Source organism: Cherax quadricarinatus, chromosome 37, assembly GCF_038502225.1.
Source record: "Cherax quadricarinatus isolate ZL_2023a chromosome 37, ASM3850222v1, whole genome shotgun sequence".
In the NCBI taxonomy this organism is placed as follows: Eukaryota; Metazoa; Arthropoda; class Malacostraca; order Decapoda; family Parastacidae; genus Cherax; species Cherax quadricarinatus.
Window position 1 is genome coordinate 1,602,997 of NC_091328.1, and position 7,626 is coordinate 1,610,622.

Below are 7,626 nucleotides of genomic sequence, written 5' to 3' on the forward strand. Positions count from 1 at the left end.
TGAGAGCTGCTGTAACAGTGGTGTTGAGAGCTGCTGTAACAGTGGTGTTGAGAGCTACTGTAACAGTGATGTTGAGGCTGCTGCAACAGTGGTGTTGAGGCTGCTGCAACAGTGGTGTTGAGGCTGCTGCAACAGTGGTGTTGAGGCTGCTGCAACAGTGATGTTGAGAGCTGCTGTAACAGTGATGTTGAGAGCTGCTGTAACAGTGATATTATCACAGTATTGTGTCTTAGTGACAGCAACAGTGTGACAGAGATGGCGTATTTATATTATATTCGTGTATTAAACTTGTGTGGGTTATTCATTGCCAGGAATAGAATAGTTACTATCCTACGTTAACGACGCCACAGATGGTTCTTAACAGTGTTCACTTAACAGGAACTTTGAGTGGACAAATAACATAGTACACGGAAAATGCTGACAGCAGACCTAATGGTCTATATCAGGGCTGTTTTTCTGAGTACTGACTACAGACTTCAGGGACGGATCTATGAAACTAGTGAAGATTAAGTTTCAGGGTCCCTAATCCTGGAGGGGCCTCATAAGCCACTTTAGTCCACATTGCTTAAAAATTTCGGGTCTACTGTTTGAGAAGCAGTTGCAAAAGGGCCCCCTCATAACAGTTCAAGCTTCAGGGCCCCTAGAATGTAGGTCCACCACTGACTACAGTACAATGATAACCCGCACTTAGGAGAGAAAAAGCTTACGATATTTATCAAGATTGCCAGCATTGTCAAGCCGACAAGCTTGACAAAGTTCATGGAGAGCAAAACGTTGCCACAATAAAATGTTACATTAGTTGTACCTGTGTCCATATACCTGACATATGGATCATTACCAGAGCGTCAGCTCCCTTTGTCAGCAACTACAATTTATCATTTGCTTTGCCATTCTCATTGATTCTCCGCTTCCTTTCTTAACGAATAGCAGTTCATAGTTATTCTGCTTATCCCTCTGTTCACTCTGTCGTCCTCAGCGTTCTGTATTCTTTCCATGATCTTATGCTCCTTCATTTATGTGTCCCGTACAGGTTTACCACTTTCCCTCGTGGATATAATATTTGGGCACCTCTGCATCTACTGACAGACATGAACTTTGCTGATGCTTCCTAACACTCTCTAGTGAAGCCCGGTATCACCTCGGAAGCTGTCTCTCTCTCTCCTTATTCCAGAGAGAGAGAGAGAGAGAGAGAGAGAGAGAGAGAGAGAGAGAGAGAGAGAGAGAGAGAGAGAGAGAGAAAGAAAAACTTGCCTTAAATTTAATTCATCCGAATGCACAGAGTATCAACACAGTCAACAAGCATGTGTGTATATATTGTTGACACATCTGCAACAGTATATCCAGCAATCTTTATCACATCAGCTGGTCGTTAAGCTACAGTAAAAATAGCTTTAAACACAGGAAGACAGTACTAGTGTTTTTCACAACGCAGTGACTCGAGTTCTCAGGTCGACACACACTGAGTGAGAACGACCTCACAAGTCGACGCCCTGACATACACTGACACGCTCCCGTCTAGGCTCCAGAAGGGACCAGGGAAGACGACGCATGCTTCCTGTGGTCACCTGTCTCTCCCCCACAACACTCGACATTATGGAAGGTAGTGAAGGCAACGGGAGCATCAGCGTGTGGGAGAGAAACTGAGATGTGCGAGAGAAACCTGAGGTGTGGGAGAGAAACCTGAGGTGTGGGAGAGAAACCTGAGAAGGTGTGTGAGAGAAACCTGAGAAGGTGTAGGAGAGAAACCTGAGAAGGTGTAGGAGAGAAACCTGAGAAGGTGTGGGAGAGAAACCTGAGAAGGTGTAGGAGAGAAACCTGAGAAGGTGTAGGAGAGAAACCTGAGAAGGTGTAGGAGAGAAACCTGAGAAGGTGTGGGAGAGAAACCTGAGAAGGTGTGGGAGAGAAACCTGAGAAGGTGTGGGAGAGAAACCTGAGAAGGTGTGGGAGAGAAACCTGAGAAGGTGTGGGAGAGAAACCTGAGAAGGTGTGGGAGAGAAACCTGAGAAGGTGTGGGAGAGAAACCTGAGAAGGTGTGGGAGATATTCAAGGAACAGTATCTGTTAAATCATAACAGCAGTGCAAAAAATATACAAAACTATATAATTGAAGAATCGCGAACGAGTGATACAGGATGTAAAAAAACCACAGGGGGAGTTGAATGGTACATCTGGGCCTTTCGTGTTGCAATCAACACATCAGGAGCTTGCAAAGTTGCAGAAATGAGTAAGAGATCTCAGGGGATTATTTCCGAGGGACGCTTGCGTCCCTCGAATCGAATCTGTTGAGATCTCCTACTCATTTCTGCAACTTTGCAAGCTCCTGATGTGTTGATTGCAACACGAAAGGCCCAGATGTACCATTCAACTCCCCCTGTGGTTGTTTTGAACACAGACATATTTAACTACAGATTACTAGCTATTAACAGAAGTCTCTTTCACGGCATCGAATTTACTGAACAAATGGAAGATTTCTGGGCTGAAGATCATTGACGCAGAGTGCATGGCATGGTAGCGAAGGTGAGTGCATGGCATGGTAGCTAAGGTTAGTGCATGGCATGGTAGCTAAGGTTAGTGCATGGCATGGTAGCTAAGGTTAGTGCATGGCATGGTAGCGAAGGTTAGTGCATGGCATGGTAGCTAAGGTTAGTGCATGGCATGGTAGCTAAGGTTAGTGCATGGCATGGTAGCGAAGGTGAGTGCATGGCATGGTAGCTAAGGTTAGTGCATGGCATGGTAGCTAAGGTTAGTGCATGGCATGGTAGCTAAGGTTAGTGCATGGCATGGTAGCGAAGGTTAGTGCATGGCATGGTAGCGAAGGTTAGTGCATGGCATGGTAGCTAAGGTTAGTGCATGGCATGGTAGCGAAGGTGAGTGCATGGCATGGTAGCGAAGGTTAGTGCATGGCATGGTAGCGAAGGTGAGTGCATGGCATGGTAGCTAAGGTTAGTGCATGGCATGGTAGCTAAGGTTAGTGCATGGCATGGTAGCGAAGGTGAGTGCATGGCATGGTAGCGAAGGTGAGTGCATGGCATGGTAGCTAAGGTTAGTGCATGGCATGGTAGCTAAGGTTAGTGCATGGCATGGTAGCGAAGGTGAGTGCATGGCATGGTAGCGAAGGTGAGTGCATGGCATGGTAGCTAAGGTTAGTGCATGGCATGGTAGCTAAGGTTAGTGCATGGCATGGTAGCGAAGGTGAGTGCATGGCATGGTAGCTAAGGTTAGTGCATGGCATGGTAGCTAAGGTTAGTGCATGGCATGGTAGCGAAGGTGAGTGCATGGCATGGTAGCTAAGGTTAGTGCATGGCATGGTAGCGAAGGTGAGTGCATGGCATGGTAGCGAAGGTTAGTGCATGGCATGGTAGCGAAGGTGATAACACAGGGTAGTAAACCAACTGGAAAAAGTAATTGATAATAAACGGCAGGGGGTTAGAAAGAGTAAATCATGCATAAGTAACCTAATGGAATTTTGTGAAGAAGATGACGAGAGATTGAAGAGCAGGAAGAAGAATAATGACTGAGGTGGTGCTGGTGCAGCCAGACATTGTCACAGAGAATTTGACTTGGGGTCTCCCACCAGAGTTCAATATACAAACTGCAACACCAGACTTGAGGGGCTCAGAGAGTACTCTAGTAAAGTACAGTGGAACATAAAGGAGTATAGTGGAACATCAAGGAGTACAGTGGAGCATCAAGGAGTACAGTGGAGCATCAAGGAGTACAGTGGAGCATAACGGAGTACAGTGGAGCATAACGGAGTACAGTGGAGCATCAAGGACTACAGTGGAGCATAACGGAGTACAGTGAAGTATAACGGAGTACAGTGGAGCATCAAGGACTACAGTGGAGCATAACGGAGTACAGTGGAGCATAACGGAGTACAGTGGAGCATAACGGAGTACAGTGTAGTATTACTGAGTACAGTGGAGTATAACTGAGTACAGTGGAGCATAACGGAGTACAGTGAAACAGAGGAGTACAGATAAGATGCAGTGTTGCCAGACCAGCGTGAGATGCAGTGTTGCCAGACCAGCGTGAGATGCAGTGTTGCCAGACCAGCGTGCGATGCAGTGTTGCTAGACCAGCGTGAGATGCAGTGTTGCCAGACCAGGGTGAGATGCAGTGTTGCCAGACCAGCGTGAGATGCAGTGTTGCCAGACCAGCGTGAGATGCAGTGTTGCCATACCAGGGTGAGATGCAGTGTTGCCAGACCAGCGTGAGATGCAGTGTTGCCAGACCAGCGTGAGATGCAGTGTTGCCAGACCAGCGTGCGATGCAGTGTTGCTAGACCAGCGTGAGATGCAGTGTTGCCAGACCAGCGTGAGATGCAGTGTTGCCAGACCAGGGTGAGATGCAGTGTTGCCAGACCAGCGTGAGATGCAGTGTTGCCAGACCAGCGTGCGATGCAGTGTTGCTAGACCAGCGTGAGATGCAGTGTTGCCAGACCAGCGTGAGATGCAGTGTTGCCAGACCAGGGTGAGATGCAGTGTTGCCAGACCAGGGTGAGATGCAGTGTTGCCAGACCAGCGTGAGATGCAGTGTTGCCAGACCAGCGTGAGATGCAGTGTTGCCAGACCAGCGCGAGATGCAGTGTTGCCAGACCAGCGTGAGATGCAGTGTTGCCAGACCAGCGTGAGATGCAGTGTTGCCAGACCAGCGTGAGATGCAGTGTTGCCAGACCAGCGTGAGATGCAGTGTTGCTAGACCAGCGTGAGATGCAGTGTTGCCAGACCAGGGTGAGATGCAGTGTTGCCAGACCAGCTTGAGATGCAATGTTGCCAGACCAGCGTGAGATGCAGTGTTGCCAGACCAGCGTGAGATGCAGTGTTGCCAGACTAGCCTGAGATGTTGTGTTGCCAGACCAGCCTGAGATGCAGTGTTGCCAGATCAGCCTGAGATGCAGTGTTGCCAGATCAGCCTGAGATGCAGTGTTAAAGACCAGCCTGAGATGCAGTGTTGCCAGATCAGCCTGAGATGCAGTGTTAAAGACCAGCCTGAGATGCAGTGTTGCCAGATCAGCCTGAGATGCAGTGTTGCCAGATCAGCCTGAGATGAGTGTTGCCAGATCAGCCTGAGATGCAGTGTTGCCAGATCAGCCTGAGATGCAGTGTTGCCAGATCAGCCTGAGATGCAGTGGTGCCAGATCAGCCTGAGATGCAGTGTTGCTAGATCAGCCTGAGATGCAGTGTTGCTAGATCAGCCTGAGATGCAGTGTTGCCAGATCAGCCTGAGATGAGTGTTGCCAGATCAGCCTGAGATGCAGTGTTGCCAGATCAGCCTGAGATGCAGTGTTGCCAGATCAGCCCGAGATGCAGTGTTGCCAGATCAGCCTGAGATGAGTGTTGCCAGATCAGCCTGAGATGCAGTGTTGCCAGATCAGCCTGAGATGAGTGTTGCCAGATCAGCCTGAGATGCAGTGTTGCCAGATCAGCCTGAGATGAGTGTTGCCAGATCAGCCTGAGATGCAGTGTTGCCAGATCAGCCTGAGATGCAGTGTTGCCAGATCAGCCTGAGATACAGTGTTGCCAGATCAGCCTGAGATGCAGTGTTGCCAGATCAGCCTGAGATCAGTAACATCTTACTCAAGATACCAAACAATTCTGCCATAAAAATTATTAAATAAGAATGAAAAAAATAGGAATTGTGTAAATAATTTAATATTTTTGATAACGATGAAGTATAATAATATTTAAGAAATTTATATATATATATATATATATATATATATATATATATATATATATATATATATATATATATCTTTAATTGTCGAAGTTCTGATATAAAATGTCCTCACTGAGGAAAAGTTATGCAGGTATATTATTATTATTAAAGTTTGATCCGAGGAAGGAGAGTTTTTTTTTTCGTTTTGCCTCGAGTAAGATTCTTGTATCAGCAGGAAAGTGTTGGCATCCAGAAGGTAATGTATTGTAAGTGGTGTTAATGTAGTGGAACACTGAGTGAGAAAGATAGCCACGCCCCCCCCCTCCCCACACACAGTATATGCATAATAAAACAATGGACGGGGACTCGAACCGTAGTCCTGGCATGTAGAAAGCCCATTGACATATATACAACTTAGGCACTAAAATTTCATCAGATTTTTTTTTCATAGCGGCTTTCTGTGACTTGTATGAATCAGCGGCAACAACTTTGACCCTACTGTCTCTCTCTCTCTCTCTTCCCAGGGCCCAGAAACTTTCATGGTACATCTATTCTTATGTCCTTCAAAGCCAGGTACGTTTTTATTGGATGCTGAAAGGATATTGCAGCAGTGGCGAGCGACGTTAACGCGGTGTGTACCGCTGAAGTAGGTGTGTGTTGCAGTGAGGATGAGATTATAGCAAGTGAAAATGTTAGGTCAGACACCAGAGTGTTTGCAGTGATTATTATACACAGAACCTTAAGTAAATAATACACAAATAACCCGACCCGGGACAGACAAACTTACGACATTTCGGACTGACTTGGACCAACAGTGTGAGTTGTAAATGGTCTAAGTCGGACCCAAACGTTGTGATAAATTCCTGCGTTCTGTTTACCTGGAGAGAGTTTACCTGGAGAGAGTTCCGGGGGTCAACGCCCCCGCGGCCCGGTCTGTGACCAGGCCTCCTTAGGTCAGTGTCCTAGGATGCGACCCACACCAGTCGACTAACACCCAGGTACCCATTTTACTGATGGGGAACATAGACAACAGGTGGGCTGGGAATCGAACCCAGGCCCTCGCCGTGTGAAGCGAGAGCGTTAACCACCAGGCCACCAGAGCCCCTGTGTGCGGGTTATTTGTATATTGTTCCAGTCACGGTGTTGTGTCTGTCTTCTTTATGAATTATAGAAGTTACAAGAAAAATATGTGGTATAAAAGTCTTATTATTTGAGAGATCAGGAGAGGAAGTATTACAACCTAGGATTTCAAATGACCTGTTATCCCAGGTGTAATGGGAGCAAATAAACACAGTAGAAAAAGTTTAGACTTATATTATCCTTCACCAATTTATAACAGCAATATGTACACTATGTACAGTGATAAATATAGTGCACTCCACGGTAAGCAAGGCAGAAATAGAAGCCACAAGATAGCAGACCGTGCTTCAACCAGCTCTAGAATGGGAATGACAAGGGCAGACAGGAGAGCGGTATCCACAAATATGTGGTATAAAAGTCTTATTATTTGAGAGATCAGGAGAGGAAGTGTTAAGATACTTTATATATACAGGAAGATAATAGTGAGATACTTACCTTTGACTTGTCACTTCCTGATGTCAGCGCCCCCGCGGCCCGGTCCTAGACCAGATTACCTGGTTGCTGACCTGATGAAACAGCAACCAGTCCAACACATGCACCACAGACTGGCTGATCAGGAACAGATTGGAGGAATCTGTCGAGGTCCCTCTTGAAGACGGCCAGGAGCTTGTTGGCAAAATTATGCTTGTACGACACAATGGGAAGGAAGGAAGGAAGGAAGGAAGGAAGGAAGGAAGGAAGGAACGGGTGAAGGTAGTTATGTGATGTAGAGACCTGAGTATCCGACAGCTACGGATGTGTTAGTGATAGGAATCACTGGAAGAAACTTGGCTGGGATTTGATGTTGTAGTGTGACCTTGATGTTTGATGTTGTTATAGTGTGACC

At 46.8% G+C, this 7,626-nt stretch overlaps 1 protein-coding gene across 1 annotated transcript in view; it reads right to left on the reverse strand.

Moving 5' to 3' along the window:
* Nucleotides 1–7,373, reverse strand: part of LOC128702029 (corticotropin-releasing factor receptor 2-like) — a 64,309-nt gene extending 56,936 nt beyond the window's left edge. The window contains exon 1 of the mRNA XM_070091769.1: nucleotides 7,236–7,373. The gene's annotated coding sequence lies outside the window, so the exon portion shown is untranslated. The remainder of the gene's footprint in view (nucleotides 1–7,235) is intronic.
* Between the last annotated feature and the right edge of the window lie 253 nt (nucleotides 7,374–7,626).